The sequence below is a fragment of the Pan paniscus genome, chromosome 2, assembly GCF_029289425.2.
Source record: "Pan paniscus chromosome 2, NHGRI_mPanPan1-v2.0_pri, whole genome shotgun sequence".
In the NCBI taxonomy this organism is placed as follows: domain Eukaryota; kingdom Metazoa; phylum Chordata; class Mammalia; order Primates; family Hominidae; genus Pan; species Pan paniscus.
Window position 1 is genome coordinate 16,897,578 of NC_085926.1, and position 17,966 is coordinate 16,915,543.

The 17,966-nt window shown below is 35.6% G+C and overlaps 1 protein-coding gene across 7 annotated transcripts in view; it reads left to right on the top strand.

Annotated features, from left to right (window-relative positions):
* The window catches only part of PLCL2 (phospholipase C like 2), a 279,272-nt gene that overhangs the window by 101,945 nt on the left and 159,361 nt on the right, over positions 1-17,966 (top strand). The window contains exon 1 of one of the 7 annotated variants that reach the window (XM_008951658.4): positions 16,793-16,925. The exons of the other annotated variants lie outside the window; for them this stretch is intronic. The gene's annotated coding sequence lies outside the window, so the exon portion shown is untranslated. Of the gene's footprint in view, positions 1-16,792; positions 16,926-17,966 lie in introns of those variants that run through there. 7 annotated transcript variants of the gene reach the window in all.

A 17,966-nucleotide genomic window follows, 5' to 3' on the forward strand; every position in this document is an offset into this window, starting at 1 on the left:
AGCAGCATGAGAAAAGACTAATACAGGAATGGTACAGCTCTGGCAGTCTTTTTGCAAGCAGAAGCCTGTATACTCCAGGAGAAACTAGAGAATGCTTTTGAGGATTATTTTTGTTTTGACAGTCCCATTAAAATGTGGACTGAATCCTCTCCTTCATGACACAGACAGCATCAGTGGTGCTGTCCTTGTCACAGAAGGCCCCAGGGTGTGTGGGCACAGCGAGTGATGCAAGTGATGTAACCAGAAGAGGTTTTGGGGGATTTTCACACTTCTTTACACATGCTATCCTAGCCTGGCAAAGTGGTCTGTGATTCCCCACTCAGTACTACCTCTCTGTCTTTTATCATTAAAAGAAAAACTGGAAGTCAAAGCTGATTGGCTGTCAAACACCAGGCTCCAGTTTCAACCTCTGTATCAAACCAAAATAGCAGCCTTCTAATGGAAATTTTCTTTTAGTATAAAACGTACTTTCTTTTTTATCTGCGCAATTTACATTCATTTTAATTTTTTGGAAAGCAGCCAGTTGATTTTTGCATTTAAATGAGAGTGAGAAGTATAATTATTTACACAAATTTAAAATTTTCTATGTAAAGGAAATAAATTTCCAATGATGAAATTGTATACCAAAAAATTAATTGCAAAATTTTGTAGGCATGTGCATATGTTTCTGAGAGGTTTTCATCAAATTTTCAAAGGGATCTGAAATTAAACAAACAGCCAAACAACTGATTCAGAGCAAGCTTCTGCTGTTGCAGCAGCTCTAGCTCACTGTTTAGACCTCCTCAGAATAGCGACAGCATACAGGGAGCCTATTAGTTGTGTACCCCAATCTTTGGTGAGCCTGGAGGGAGGTAATTGAGAGGGAGGCAGGGGCCCTGAAAATGGAGTAGGTGTTGATGAGTGCCCATAACTCTCCAGGCCCAGCCAGGGCACCATTAACCATCTTCTGCTTTGGCAAGAATAATCCAGATCCACCTGGAGAGGCTTTTGGGCTAGGGAGGACTTTATATGCAGCAGGACTGCGTTAATGACTTTCAGGACCTTTTCCTTTGTAGGCTCCTTCCTCCATTAAAAAAAAAAATTGAAAATTATATTTTATGACTGTGTTGGTCAAATCTGTTAATATTATATATTAAAACGTTTATCTGAGCTAAAGGTCCTTTTTTCCCTTCTGATTTTAAAAGAAATTAAAACATTTGTGTGAGCCCCTAAAAATATTGTGGGGCTGTAAGCATTGTGCCTGTTGTACCCAGTGAATAAGTTGGCCCTGAGGTGTGCAGATCATCCCTTGATTTTTTTTCTAAAATGTATAAGGAAGATGTGGAATATACAAGCGAATATGTTCTTTTTACTCTCAATCTATTATTTTTGAATAAAGTTGAGAGAAGTCATTAAGCATATTATTAATTTACATTTCAAAGAAAGAATTTTGAATTCATTAATATGGAACTTATATTTTTGATATAGATTTCTTGTATTGTTAATTTTTGCAAAGATAATTTCAAAATTTCAATCAAATTTCAGTTTTTAAAACTAAAAATTTACTGTGTTAATATCAGTAATGAATATTCTACAGAGTTTGAAAAGATTTACTCTTCTGAGTGTATTTGCAATGAAAAATATTTTAAGCATTCTTTCCAGTTTATTTATTTTGTGAATATATGTAATACTTTTTACATAATAAATTATTTTCTAAAATAAAGCTTCATAAATTAGTTTTATGTAATAACTTATATGTCTTTTCCTGATTCTGAGAAGTTTTCTATGAATTCTTTGAGTAAAAATCTATTTTAAAAGATAACAGGCAATAATTTGTGACTAGGAAATTTCAGAGTGGCCAGGAAAAACATGCTAAAAATAGAAACTGTTTGTTTACTCTGTGCTCCACCCAGTCTAAAACACAGCCATGTGGTTGCAGACTTGGGGAAGGCCCTGTGGTAACTTGGAAGGTGTTTTTTTCCCCCCTGAGTTGCAGAGTTTAAGAGATCATTCTTATAACTTCTGAATCCTGTTTCCTTTCTTTAGCAACTCAGATAAATTATTTTTGCAAGCTGTTATCTGAAAATGAGTTTGACCATGTTCGTTTAGTTTTTAGTGTCTTATCATCCTCCTTTCTACTTATATATTTAATTTAAGCCCTGTTTCATGAAAGGAAATTTTGAGATTGGAGGTTTTACTAATAACTTATACCTCAAAATTTGTCAGTTTATAGTTTAAACTTTCCGGTGTTTTTCGTGATAGTCTAAAAAAATAGCCACTTATTTGTTCATTTTGTTACAAAAGGGGCTAGATTATGAATTTAGTTCTTGGGTAGGCTTATCACCTAGGAACAACACAACTTTATAGGACTGAATGTTAACCAGACAAGCCTGTGATTTGTGTGTACGGATAACAGAAACCATAACCACCAGAAAGGCAGCCCAGTGATACCAGTGTTGGGTCAGCCACACATTTTATTAGTCAGATGCTTGGAGCACCTACCACTATTCAGGACTCCTTGCCCAAATGCTGTTGCTTTGTTAACTCTGTGCTAAGGTGTTAGGGCATTGTGATGCCCAGTTCCCCAGAGCACTCCATTAGGGGCTTAGGCTTTGGAGTAAGCTGGCTGGTGTGAATCAGACTAGGGGTTCACCTATTGGCCTTAGTTTCCTTATCTCTAAAATGTATATAATGATGAGATTAGTTTCATTGGGTTTTTGAGAGAATTAATTGAAGTCATGCAAGTAAAGCACAGCTTTCAATAATTATTAGCAATTTTTTTTTGGTATTAGCATACAGCATAACAAAAGTCTAGATTTACTTCAGGAGTTGTGCCCTTGAAGTAGAATTTGGTTGTTTGCTTTACCTGCCTTCATAATGACTGCACGAAAGAAATAAATATCAATTCATTTCATTGTATTCAATTTGTTTTATTTCAAAACAAGTTAAATGAATCTTTAATTTTTTTTATTCCAATGATATCTATTCATGTCAATATTTTATTCCAGATGATGTTTAAGCAAATATAAATGAAAATACTGTGTGGGCTGATTTGATACTGTTTGTCATTCCTATTGTATGTTTGACTCCCTACCTCCCTTTCGTGGGTTTTCTGGCTCTCTGTTTAAACTTTTTATTATGGGAAATGGACACAAATAGAGAGAATAGTATGGTAAACTCTTATATACCCATCTCCCACCTTCAGCAGTTATCAGCTCATGGCTAATATTGTTTCCTCTGCATTCCTATCCACTTATCCCCATCCTGTGTTATTTTAAAGCAAATTCCAGACACCGTATTATCCATAAACATATTTTTACCATCCACAATATTATTATATCTGTAAAATAATAATAATTCCTCAATATCATCAACTAGCAACAGTGTTCCAATTATTTTTAAGGGCATAGCTTTAAAAAAATTAGTTTGTTTAATTTAGGGTCCAGTTAAGATCCCATACGTTTCAATGGTTGACGTGTCTCTTTTTTCTTTTAATGTACCCTAGTCAGTTCCTCATTGTCTGTGGGCAGGAGGATATAACATCCCTGGATTAGCTGAGAGCTATTGGTAGCTAACACTAAGGGCAGTTGCAGGGATTTGGACAGGGCACCCACCACATCCACTGCTTGGGGAGGTGGTGGATAATCTTCAGGCACAGGGAACAGCATAAGCCGGGACCCGTGAATGCACAGCACAGCATGTTTGGTGGAGTGACAGAGGTTGGCAGTCTGGGAGGTGGGCAGCTCAGGTTGGGGTGTTGGGGATTGAGGCTGTGTTCCAGGTGGTTTATTATACATTTTTGGTGCTGGGCTTAAAAATAGCTTGTTTATTCAGATGAAGATGAAATTAATAAAAGTATGATATGAGTAGAGACTATTGGAAATATATAATGTATCAACATACATTTATTTTCTGAAGATGTGTAATTTGGAAAATTATGGTAGTATGTGAGAAGCATCGTGACATCTTAAGTTAACTAGATATTTGGAACAAAGTATGCTTCAGCCTTCTTTCTATTTTTTCCCGTATTATAAAAGTAGTGTTAGTATATGATGACATCCCAGAGGGCAGACCATGGTTATCAGTGTGTCTCAGGAGTAATATAGAAGAGCTTATGTTATCTGCCTGCTGCACATATGTAAAAGAAATATTTTGCTTATTCAAGAGAGCAGTGTTTTAGTGTTTTTTCTAGTACATTTAAAATATTTGAAATTGTTATCCTTGTTTTGAGTTTCAGTTCTTGGTGTGGTAACTTAAAATGTACACTCTCAATATACAGGTTTTTGCTGTTACTTAATAGCAAGGACCTGTGTTCAAATTTTAGCTCTGCCACTTACTGTTTGTTGAGCAGATTGCATAACTTCTTGTAGCTTCCTCATCTAGGAAAAGGAAATAATAGTAGTGTTCCTACAGAGGACTGCTGTGCTGATTAAATGAGAGTGAATCTATTACATTTAGCACAGGGTTTGGCACACCAAAGCACCCAATGGTTTTAGATATCGCTATTTTTACTATTAGTGTTTTCTTATTAAATATATTTCAGGATCATTGATTTAAGGTACACTAAGCAGATAATGACTAAGGTATCAAGAGGATTAGGAACAAGAATATTAACTTGTATGTGTCCTGGGATTGAAATTTGCACACTGCAACCCAGATATTCTTTTATTAATATATTCTGTAACTTCCTTTCTATTCTATAACTGATATAATATTTCTCTGGAGTCCCATTTCTGTTCAGCAAAAGCCAGAGAGATATCAAAAATAATTCTGTCTTTTTTTGGTTTAAAACAACCTCCATTAGCTTAAACGCCATCTTTTTTGAATAATTCAGAAATTTAAAGATCGGGATGGTTTCTTCCTACTTTAAAGGCTCTTCCCTTCCCATTCCTAGGAAACAATATTGGTCTGACTGATTACCATTATTGTTATTTGGCTATGGCCCACTATGATCACATCACACCCACAGATTCTGCCTTCTGTCACCTTACCAAGATGAACTCGCCTGGATCCTGCCCAAAGCTGATCTCTCCATCCACACAGAAGATCTCAATCCTTCTTCCCTCCTCAGCTAATTCATAAGCAGCTCTCCCCACCTCTCCTGTAGCACCAGTTTTCACTCTCTACTGGATTATTCCTATCAGCATCAAACATTCTGAGATTTCTTTCATATTTTCTTGATGCAACTTCTCCTGCTGGCTACTGCACAATTTCTTTGCCCCCTTTGCAGCAAAAACAATTTGAAGAGTTGTCAGTGCTCACTGTCTTCAATTCCTTGCTCCTGTTTTTTTTAAAGCCACTCCCTTCAGATCCTCACTGTCACTTTTCTCCAAAGCCACTCTTGTCAAGGTCACCCATACCCTCCAAGTTCCTAAATCCCTCAAGTCAGTTTGCAGTCCTCCCCTTACTTCACCCGTCAGTAGTGTTTGGCATGGCTGATCATTCCCCTTCTTGGCACACTTACTTTGCTTGGCTTCCAGGGCTCCCTACTCTCCCAGTTCTCCTCCTGTCTCACGCATCAGTCTTTTCAGTCCCCTTTTCTGTTTGCTTCTCTTCTGTTTGCTTGCAGCATTGGAGTCATACCAGCCTTCTTTCTATCTGTTCACACTATCCTGATATTCTCATCCCGTCTTGTGGCTTTAAGTGTCATTTATATGCCAACCACTCCCAAATACACATCTCTACCCCGACTCTCTTCTATGATCCAAGCATTTATGTCCTACTAGATTTTTCCACTATATCCTACTAGATCTTTCACTTTTCATATCTGAAACACAACCCCCCCTTTTCCCCACCCAGCCTGCTCCATCTGTAGCCTTCTTTCTTAGTTTGATAATATCCTTTCAGTTGCTCAGGCCTTGGAGTCATCCTTGACTCCTTTCTTATCTCATGTACTACATCAAGTCTATCAACAAATACTTTTGGTTTTATCTTCGAGATATACCTAGTGATAGTGTGCTGTAAGTATTATTCCCAATATAGAATTTGTAATGGGGCCGGGCACGGTGGCTCACCCTGTAATCCCAGCACTTTGGGAGGCGAAGGTGGGTGGATCACTTGAGGCCAGGAGTTTGAGACCAACCTGGCCAACATGGTGAAACCCCATCTCAACCCAAAATACAAAAATTAGCTGGGCGTGGTGGCATGTGCCTATAATCCCAGCTACTCCGGAGGCTGAGGCAGGAGAATCACTTGAACCCGGGGGGCGGAGGTTGTAGTGAGCCGAGATAGCGCCACTGTGTTCCAGCCTGGGCCACAGAGCAAGACTCTGTCTCAAAAAAAAAAAAAAAAAAAGTAATGAGCACAGCTCTGATTTGAATACAGGTCTGTCAGGCTCCAAAGTTTTCTCCATAGTTTTGCATTAATATATTCTTAACTTTATATTTGCAAAGTTATTTTTATTTTAATATCATAGCTTAGTGGGAGAGTAGGGACACTATTTAAAACTAAGGAGCAGACAAAGAATACTCCAGAGTATCTTTAGAATTTACTTAGTTTGTCTCCCTAGTTCTAGGAAATCTGAATCTAACTCATATATTAGATTATATTTTCTTTGGAACAAACCCAGATCTTTAAGAAAGAGGAGTTCAGTGCCTCCTTTCCCAATTAGCTAATCATCTTTAAGCTTCACTTTTGTCATACAAAGGTGCCGGACTCCCAGAGTTCATGCAGTCACAACTCAAATGGTGAAGAGGAAACCTGAACTGTCTCTAGTTATTTTTAGGTGTTCCTGATAATCAATTTATTTGTCCCTTTGTTTTCATGAATACAGGCTGAGCATCTGTAATTCAAATATCCAAAATGTTCCAAAATCTGAAACTTTTTGAGTACCAACATGATGCCACAAGTGAAAAATTCCATACCCTAACAGCACCTTTGCTTTCAGTGTACATAAACTTTGTTTCGTACACAAAATTATTAACAATATTGTATAAAATTACCTTCAGGCTATATGTATAAGACGTATATGAAACATAAATGAATTTCTTGTATAGACTTGGATTCTATCCCTAAGATGTCTCATTAGGTATATGCAAATATTCCAAAATCCAAAAAAAATCTGAAACGCTTCTGGTTCCAAGCATTCCAGAGAAGGGATACTTAATATGTAGTAGTATATGGATGCCTTGCCTCATAGTCACCCTCCCCAGTGGTTTAATGCAACCATTAAATTATTTTTGTTTTAAAATATTTGATCTGGGTTTGAATTTATGGAAATACTTCACATGTCAGTTTTTTTTTAAAATAGCCAAATAGTGTTTCAAAATTTTATCAAGATTGTGATTGGTCTTTAACCTTAGAAGCAAAACTGACATGGAAGGATGAAACAAGTAGGTAGAATGGTGAATTTTGGTATTCATGTGTTTGGACATCTGTGTCCTTATCAAAAGAAAGAATGTATATAGTTGGACAAAATTGAAGGTCCATGTGGTATATTTAGAAAATATTACTTGTTAGTGGTTTAACATGTGTATAGTGGTTTTACTTCAAGCACTTTCAAAGATTTGAGTTTGTTTCTGCCCTTGTAACACTTCAACAGTCATATTAGTTTGCTTTACCATTTTTCTTTGAAGGGAACTGAGACTGATTCAGTTGTGCAAGGTGATGAGCAACATTGCTCAAAAAGCCAGAAATAGATTTGTGGGCTCCTGACTGTGAGACCAGGTGCTCTCTCCACTGAATTATTCTGCTTTCTTTGACTGTTTTCTTTGCTTTAAAAAATATTAATGCACAATTCTGAATTACTGTTGACTGTGAGATAAATTCATGTTAGATCTATAAATAATGCACTTTCCAACCAAACCAGCCAATGGAACAAAACGCTTTTTGAGACATTGGTGTTGGAAGATGGCCTCCTCCCACCAGCTGTCTGTATTCTCATCATCCCCCACATCTGTCCCATTGTTTCTGATGCTGGTACCAGGCTCCTGTCTCCAACACATGCTTAGATAATTACAAGAATTAACCTCCCTTCCTTCTGTTCTTCTCCCTTTCCCCCAAATCCTTTTTCACAATTTCCAGATTAGTTCTCCTACAGCACTACTTTGTGAAATTCTCTCAACATGTTCTATGATACCCTTTGCTCTGAGGCTGAAGCCCTAACCTTCCTCTTGGTTTCCAGGACCTCCCATGTATCATCAGTACTACTCTAGCATCTTCTCCTGCTTCTCACCAACCTCCGTCTTGGCCAGACTGGGCCTCGCAAGCTGACATTACTTCACCTCCCTTGTAGTCTTGTAATCTGTACCCTATTCCAGAATTACTCTCCCTCTCCTTTTGGTTAGCAAGCCCAGCTTTCCTCTAGGGACTTTTCTTACCCATTCGCTGGAAATTTGGTTGTAGGTGTGCCCTGTATCTTTTATCTAGTAAGACTCTTCTGTGGGTTTACTAATTTTCATTTAGAAAGAGGATCACTACCTAATGATGTAAGGTGTGGTGTAAAATTTTTCTCAATTATATTTTCAGATTATTGCTGGGATTCTGTTATGATTAGTAAGCAAACGAATTAATATTTTAATGGTTGACTGCCTTCTGATATGTTTACCTCAAATTATATCATTTTAAATTATAGATTTAAATTTTAAGAAAAACAAATATTTACATTTAGTCAAAGATTTTGTGAAATGACCTTGTTTTGAGAAAGAGAAATGAAGTCCAATTACTGAATAGAATATGAATATATAAATATATTTATGTATGTGTATATATGTAAAAAATAGCTGTCATGTAGTCATTATTTTTGTGACAGTGTATTGCTAAAAAATCTTCATAATAATTTTGAATAGAACACTGGGGGTGCTAGATTTAGAAATTAATGATTTTATGGAAGAAAGATCTGCCTGTAAATTTTGCTCCTATTATGAAAAAAAGGGAGACCCTTATTTCAAATTATCGAAATACAGGGACTGTAGCATTAATGTAACACCCACTATAATGTGTTTCTTTTAAAAATGTTTTCTTCAACACCCTGTGATATATGACTTGCCAGATTCTCTGATCCTGGGGCCCTTTAGCAACCATGCTATGTGTTGTCATAATGTTTTAAATTTGTGGCTCTAAAATGCAATTCAATTGTGTTTAGCCAGTGTTGATCTTTTTCTTTCTTCTTAATTTGGGACTTTCAGTGTATGCCATTACTTATGAGAAATGCTTTAGTTATGAGTTGTGGAGACAGAAAGTAGTTGGAGAGAAAATTAAGGTAACTCTAACATAGATCTTAATATAGTCTATAAAGTTTTCATGAGGATAATAAAGTGAGTTTTATATGTGGAGAAATATATAGAACAGTGAGTGGAGGAATTAGGGAGCAACATATTCAATTTAATTTTCTTAAACACTAATATGATCTAAGAGAAAGATCATAAGAAAGTTGTCAAGTTTTCTAAAAGAAAGAAAGTTTTCAAAAGATGTGTTTCTCAAATTCATCTGTCATTAAAATTAGTATGTTGAATTGGATTCTCAGCTTATAAATTAAAATATAAGTGTTCTTACATGATAAACTGAATTTAAATTTCAAGGTTTTTTTTTTCTCTTGGTGGTCCAATTTCATTGTATTAAAATATGTAGGTATCTATCTTTTTGCGTAGATTTGGTAAACTTTGGTTTTCATGAAGTTAAAATGAATGATTAAAAATTTGTATAGAATTTGTTAGCGTCTTCTTGTTACAGGATTTAGGGGGTATGTGTGATTTAAAGATTAATTCATAAAATATTTCTTTATTTATTTTATGTATTTTTTATTGTTTTTAGAGACAGGGTCTCACTCTGTCACCCAGGCTGGAGTGCAGTGGCATGAACATAGCAGCCTCAACCTCCTAGACTCAAGTGACCCTCTCTCCTCAGCCTCCTGAGTTGCTGAGACATACAGTCAAATGCCACAATGTCCAGCTAATTTTTAAATTTTTCTGTAGACAGGAGATCTTGCAGTGTTGCCCAGGCTGGTCTTGAACACCTATCTTCAAGTGATCCTCCCACCTCAGCTACCCAAAGTGCTGGGATTATAGGCATGAGCCACTGCCTCTGGCCTAAAATATTTGTATAAATTGAAAGACAATACTTTTGAGTTTAAGGAAATGAAGATTTGATCTGCTTATAAAGCTGTCTTAGTAGACGGATGTTGGAACAAATCAATTAAAACATATCTTTTATAATGTGGTAAAACAAAATTAACATAAGCTGAGCAATGCATAACATTAGTGAACATTCTTCTCGCTATGAGGTTCATGCTTTTGATAAAGGTCTAGAAGTTGCTTCAGACGTCATTGAAATTTTTATATTTATTCTCACCTTGCCTATTTATTTATTTACCTTGCAGTCTTTTTTATTTTTAAGGTGAGAGATTCTGGGTACTAATATACACACATTCACTGTACACTGATATTTAGCCAAAACATGAAATATAAAAATCTGGCATATATTTACTGTTAGAATCTTTGAAATTTTTCTGTGTGTATTTCCTGTTATAGTTATTCATGCTCCATAATTCGTGGGTTTTCTTGGCACTGGCAACAGTTACTTCCCTGTGGTTTAGATATATTTTTTTGTAGTATAGGTAGGTTTCTTTGCTGCTCTCATATTTTTCCTTTTAATTTTATTATTTTTTTCCTCTTCTTATTCAGATAGTGTTTCATCTCTGTCATTAGGAAACTACTTCTCATTGATTTATTCTGTTTATGCAGTTTTTCCTTCCAAATTCATCAACTGAACTATGGGAAACTTTGTTTCTTAAAAGGTTATTTTGACATTATTTGGGTCAGGCCAGGTTTCACATAGGGAAAAGGACAATGCTTCTGCTTTGCCTTCCCATCCACCACTAACAGCTTTGTGAAAGGAGAGAGAAGTAGAAGGAAAGGATAGAGAGAGAAGGAGGGACGCCTCATTCAGCTTACATTTCAGAAGCAGGGAATGCAATAAATAACATGAAGAAAGTCCAGGCTTAACTCGCTTACACCTCAGGAGGTGATTCACGAGCATGTAACACAGCCTGCTAAGGTTTCCATTATTCATAATTAATTAAATCAAAGCATGCTTAGTAAGGGCCCATAATCTTAAAAAGCATTCTGTGTTTTCATCTGACTAAAAGTTTTTCCTTCGCTTATTGCAGACGACAGCTGACTTTAATATTATAGCACCAGCACGGTACAGTTGACTCAGTAAACCTGCCACACTGTGGAACAGAGGTTTGGGGAAGAATGTGGAATGTGAAATATAAGATTATTCAGCCCCTTAAAACAATGACTATCCAAATATGTTGCTTTTGAGCTGGTAGTTTCTCACTTATTTTGTTTAAAAAAATATAACATCCTTTGTTGGGTTATAGGTTTCACTGAGGCAGATGGGTTTCTATAGTGAATTAGTCCCTGCATCTACTGAGAGTATCTTCCCTCCAGCATTAAAGAAGGAAAATAAGAAAATGGCCCATAGCATAGAGGAATGGTCAGGTGGGAAGTAGCTTCTCCTTAAATTATTTCTGATGGAAAAAATATATTCTGGAGCTTGGCATTTGAGTTCATTATTGCCAAAACTCCAGGAATAACTTTCTGCCAAGAGCACCCAGTATGTCAAAGAAAATATTCTAAAAGAAGTAAATTAATACCATCCATGTAAAGAATCAGTGGCATTGTGGCATCAAATGAATGTGCTTCATATAATGCTATCATCTTTTTAATTAAGAGGAAAAGTCCAAATAATTGATGATGAACATTTACAATTACTTTGATATCAATTACTTAAAGAGACCTAAACCATAAATATATTACAGAATTTTGAAAGATAAAAGATAAAGATAGTTAAAATCCTTGATTTTTCCTCTTTGGTATTCAAGGCTGTATGGTTACTTATATCTTTGGCTTCCTTCTCTCTTTTGTGATCGTACATTATCCATGTGTCATCCTGTACCTCAAAGGGTGGAGGAACAACTTGTGTGTTCTTTATCTCCCCACCTCCCCTTGCCTGTGTTCTTTGTCGTATGAGCCCCTGGGAGACTCATAGTTTCCTCAGTAGGTTGCCTGGCAGTAACTGGAGAATGAGATAGCTATGCTATAAAAGGCTCTTCCTTCCCTGGCCCAGCCTTTTCCTGGTACTTAGCCCCTTTCTGTCCTTCACATCCGGATGTACATAGGACACGGTCCCATTTTGTTAAGGACACACATCCTCTGTGTAACAGTGTATTCCTCTTCCTTTCAATTAGAGTCATGTCTGAAGGATCTTTTTAGCTTTCTGGGCTATCTGGTTACCTAACCAATAAATTAGAATAATTAGTCCTATTACTAGGTTCAGCAGTAATGTAGAGTCTTAACAGCTTTTGTTTTAGGTCAAAACATGCTCATTTGGTTACCTACAAACTGTATAACAAACCACCTCAAACTTAGTGGCATAGAACAGTGACCATTTTTTTATGATCATGAATTCTGTGGGTTGACAGTTTGAACAGGACACATCAGAAATGTCTTGTCTCTGCTCTCTGATGTCTGGGGCTTCAACTAGCTGGGGGGATTCTGATGACTAGAAGCTGGAGGGTTCACTTCCAGGATGGCTTCCATACTCACATGTTGGGTACCTTTGCAGGGATAGCAGGAATGTTGGGCTCAGCTGAAAGTGTCAGCCAGAGTGTCTATGTGTAGCCTCTCCACTCGTGATAGTTCCAGATAGTTGGATGTTCCCCAGAGTAAGCCTCCCAGGAGAACTAGATAAAAGCTGCATGGCCTCTTCTGACCTAAGCTTAGAAGTTACACTGAGTCACTTTGACTGCATTCTTTTAGTTACAAGTGATTCATAGACCAGCACTGATTCAGAGAGATGGAAATGAGACCCCACTCCTTGATGGGGGAGTGGCAGGTGCACACTGAAGAGGATCATGTAGGATGCAATATTGTGGTGGTCATCTTGGGAACTTATGCAAAAGGGAAACTCAGTCATCTTGATGTTTTGATTCCATAATGCCAGACTTCTGTTTTCTTATGTGAATCATTCAAATGTCTCATTATTTGAAAATTTGATATTATGTAGAAAAAATTTGGATGAGTACGTGAATATTCCCCTTTTTACCTATGTATATTACCATCTGACAGATAACTTTTGCATGACTGAATCAAAGGAGCACTGTTCAACACAGTCTTGGTTCATACCCTTAATCTGAGAAACTAAAGTAAGGCTATAAGATTGTGCCAGGTTATTATAAGGAAGAACAGATTATCACTGTGAACTTTACAGTCAGCAAGGCATTTAAACCAGGAAGACAAAAGGAGAGAGATGTTAAAACAATAGATAGTTTTTGTGCTTTATATGAAAATCTCATTTTTTAAGTAGCTGGTTATTGAAAAATTATATATTTATGACAGAGAAGACTTTAACTATTAATCACAAAATTCAATTTGTGTCTCAGTGATAAAGCGATTTCCTCCTTTTCTGCTATTTATGATAGATTTTTAGGTATGAAAATGCAATTAATTTCAAAGAATAATAGGTGAGTCTGGGAACCAAATAGGAAAATAGTCTCTTTATGCAATGTATGGAAAGTCCCCTAATGTTAATGGCTATACTGGCTCTAAATAGTATGCCACAGAGAGATGCATTTTGGGGTTTGAACAATAGCTTCATATTACCGTAATAGTTAAGGTGATGGGACAGAATTATGTTCCACAGGATGTAGAATTACCATAACTTTATGTGTTGAAGGAAAAAGGCTAAGCCAGTATAATGACCTGGGCAAGGACTTCACTTTGCTGGGTCTCAGTTTCTTCATCTATAAAGGGCTGAAACCTCACCTAGTTATATAATTCTTTGATTTTGTTGCTCTTTGTGCTCACATAGCACTGGAATAAAGCAGTCAAAGTTAATGTTAAATATAGGAGTACAAAGGTCATTCAGCTAAGTTTCAGAAAGTTAATAAATCCTAATCACTTTACACTTGACAGCATGTATAAACTTGTATCCACTAATCCCAAAAGTTAAATAGAAGTACTTCAGGAAAACTCTGGATTAAATAAATTATTTAAAAATATATGGACATCATTCTTAAACTTAGAGCAGTTGTTAACCATAATACTTCGTTGTGAAATAGTTTAATTAAAATTTTTAGTTTTATTTGTTTGAACCAAAAAACTGAATTCACTCATTTGGAGCCAAAATTTAAATTACTAAATAATAATTTAATAGGAAACAGTACAGTTGAATTTCTGAAACTTGTTCTTCTGAGTTTAATAGTGCCTTTATATACTAGCTAGTTTGAAGTCTAGGCACTGCATTATTTTTGTACTATTTAGTTATAAGGTATTAGGAATTTGTCCATTTCACCTACATTTTCAAATTTATTAGCATAATGTTCATCAAATTATCTCGCCTTTTTACAACCCACTGCATATGTAGTTTTGTTCCTCTTTTCCTTACTAGAATTGTTTGTCCTTTTTTACTGATCAGGTATGCCAGAGATTTATCAGTTTCATAATCTTTTTAAGCATTAATTTGTGGCTTTGTTGATTTTATGTATTGTTCTATTGTATCCCTTTTCGGTTTCATTAATTTCTGATTTTATCTTTATTATTTCCATTATCCTTATTTCTTTACTTTTTCTTTCTTTGGGTTTATTCTTTTTGCTATTTTTCTGACTTTTAAAGTTGTGTGCTTAGCTCTTTAATATTTAGCCTTCCACTAGCTTGTGAATTCTGCAGCCTATATAGTTGGCCTACAGAAAAAGTATACTCCTTATGACTGGCCTTTTTTGGAGTCTGGTTGAGGGGACACCTATTTTCTTGGAGGTGCTTCCCTCAGAGTGAGGAAGAGTCACCTGAGGTATTGGCACATGCATAAGTGTTCTTCTTGGGAATCCTCATTGCGAAGATTCTGTGAACGTGAACTTCTGAAATGGTATTTTCTGTAAGCTGTGGGGTCAGAATTAACAAAGCAATTGAAAATTCACTCAGGCAAATTATAGAATAATGAATATCCATATATGTACCACATATATGGCATCTGTCTAAAACTTAATCACCAGAGTATAATCTTGTCAACCCCAATTTTATTTTCCTGACTGCCTCTGAGAGTAGAAATCAGTGAGGCAAATATCCTGTGTGTTTTTACACAAATTGAAATTATTTTTCCATAATATTTTGTTAATGGTACTGTTTGTGTTTGTAGTTGGAGTTACTTTGTCACCTCTGAAGCATCTTCCACACTGTAGCATGTGAATGGAACAATAGGTACTTGAGTCACTTGATCATGGATTCCAGATTCTGGAACAGCCTCTTTAGAAGGCAACAGAGGATATTATTTACTGATTTGAGCGGCTTTAGAATATCATTTAACTTTTTAAAATTATATTTATTAGATATGATCTTAATCTTTATATATTTTTCTTTTATAGATGATATAATAAGGCATTATTAGTATTGTATAATTCTCAAGGGTATTCCACATAAATATTTAAAGTTAATTTATAAAAGTTAATTTTATTGCTTACTATGATTATATGACAAATTCTCACTTATTGAGAATCTGAACTGGAAAGGTCAACCAAAAATTTAAAAGCAGATATATAAATTAGGGCGAGAGATAACGAGAGCAAGTGCTTTGAGCCCTGTGAGTGGCTATTACACACTAGCATGGCTATTGATGAGGGTGGAGAGGGCCTTTAGGGAGGGCATACTTAAAGAATGCAGGAGTGAAAATGCTTGTATGGTGTTTTAATTCATTTTAAAACTGTATTTTCTTCTCATTTAACCATAGGCCACTCAGTTCCTCAAATACTGTGAATAAATAGGATTTTATTGGATTGATAACCACTGTATTACAACCACTACTACATGAGAATACAAGAAAACAGTTTGAATACTAATTTCTCGCACCAAATCATAATCTATAAATGTGTTTTGGTAATTCCACATTTATAGCTTTCCTTTATTTTTGTCCTTTAAAGGAAGTTTGGTGTGGTAATGGCCATTAAAATTATTTCTCATTTCAATGAAAGTTTGAATTAGGAATTTTATGCAGATGAACAAAACAGATTAAGGCCATTTTTTGAAAAGGTGCTTAACATTTTGACTGAAAAGCATCTTTAAACATTACAAGTTTTATTTTATTTGTGGGCCTAGCTTATATGGTAAGTTTTCCTAAGGGCATGGAGCAAAGCTCTCAGCTTCTTAAGTGTGTTTATAGCAACAAATACATGCTACATGGTAGGGAGAGAGCTAGTCAGATATTTTAGTCATATATTTTTAAAATGGACTGTTCCAGAATAAGGTTGCCTTTGAAAAGAGTCTTTCAAATAATTAGTGTCAAGTAGATTATTTTAGTTTTAATTTAATCATCTGTTTCATCATATAAGAAAGCTTTCAATATCGTGACCAAGGGATTGGGGCGGTCCGATGTATTGGAAATGTGACTTACTTGCTCCAGACACTTTGAGAAAGTGTGAATTGGTGAATCTCACATCCATTCTTGGCAAGCTGATAGAGTATCTAGGAAAGGGTAAGATTATTGAACACATGAGCTGAGAATAATCTTTTGAGGAAAACAGTATCTGGATTTTCCTAAAAGGGGATCTTATTTCAACAGACTTTCAGCATTCTTCAAAGGCTAGGTGAGGATGTGGATGAGAAAAACAGGAGATGTACTGCTCCCTGTATATTACAACAATGTGAAATAGAAGTGTGGCAGACTTTGAGGGAACAAGATTCTAAATTCCCAGAATATCGCGAATTTATTTTCATATACCAGTGCGGAATTTTTTTCTGAAGACAGGTGTAAATCATTTTAACATGATCTTTATAACCACCGCCTTTCTATTAATCAGGCAATCATCAAGAAAGAATTTGATTGTGAAGGGTCCAGATTGAACTGTTCTTTAAGTAAGGACACAGGAAATATGAAGATAACTGTATGGAAAAGTCTCATCCAAGAAACCGGAAGCTATGGGAAAAGGAAAAGTGAAGATTCTTTGACTTTAGCAGGTCGGTTGAGTTATACATATTTTTAGCAGAGCAAAAAAAGAGAGAAGAAAGTTGCATGCAACTATTTAAAAAGAATGTGATACAACAAAAGCTATTTTTAATCTATGTCAGGGTAGGAGGAAAATTTATACTTTTTAATAGTTATGAACTTTTAAAATTCGTATGAAGCAGAATCTTTACCGCTAGAAGAATTTGGCTCTGCAGTTTTTGTTATGTTAAAACTTATTCAGGAAGAATTTCAGTATTCAGATTTCAGCACTCTGATTTAGAGTTTTAGTAGGAATGCTAAGTCAAACCTATTTTAAGCATATTACCTCCCTCAAAGCTTTAAAACAATTCTGAAATTTTATGAAGGTCTAAAATTGGTAACTTTAAAGATTTAAAATCACTTCATGCTTTTCTAACTGGATGGAACTTTCTTTGATGCATTGTGTCTCAACTGTCATGAAAGATTACTTCCTTTCTCAAAAGAAATCATTCCTAAGATCTCATAATTCCACCATATATAGCTATGGAGGAGGCCAAATTAGGGAAATATGTCTTCCTATGCATGTGTGCGTTTATACTCTTCCTATGCATGTATGCATTTTTAACAGAGGGCTTAGAAACAATATTAGGTGCTGTTGAAGATATCCTGTATGGGATATTTCTGTCAGTATTGTACCAAATATCACAATTGGGAATGAGCAAATGAAACTCTACCTGTGAATGGGCATAGAATACTTTCCTAGCCCATAGTAATAAAAATAAAAATATTATTAAGAAAAAAATATATTAAGAAAAAATAATGTTAGAGACAGCTAAATATACCACCTCAAAAGAGGGTAAAGTACAGGGTTTAATAAAAGACAACCCTTCCCTCACCCACCCTCCATCAAGGCATCCATTAATACCTTGGAGAAACAGAAAAGCTTCTGAAGGCAAAATAGTGCATATGAAACCTTGATTTCCCTATCAATACTTACTGTAAAGGTGAAAAAAAGGATTCATTTGAGAAAACAATAACCCCTCTATAATACATATTTAAAATATAGCACCCTC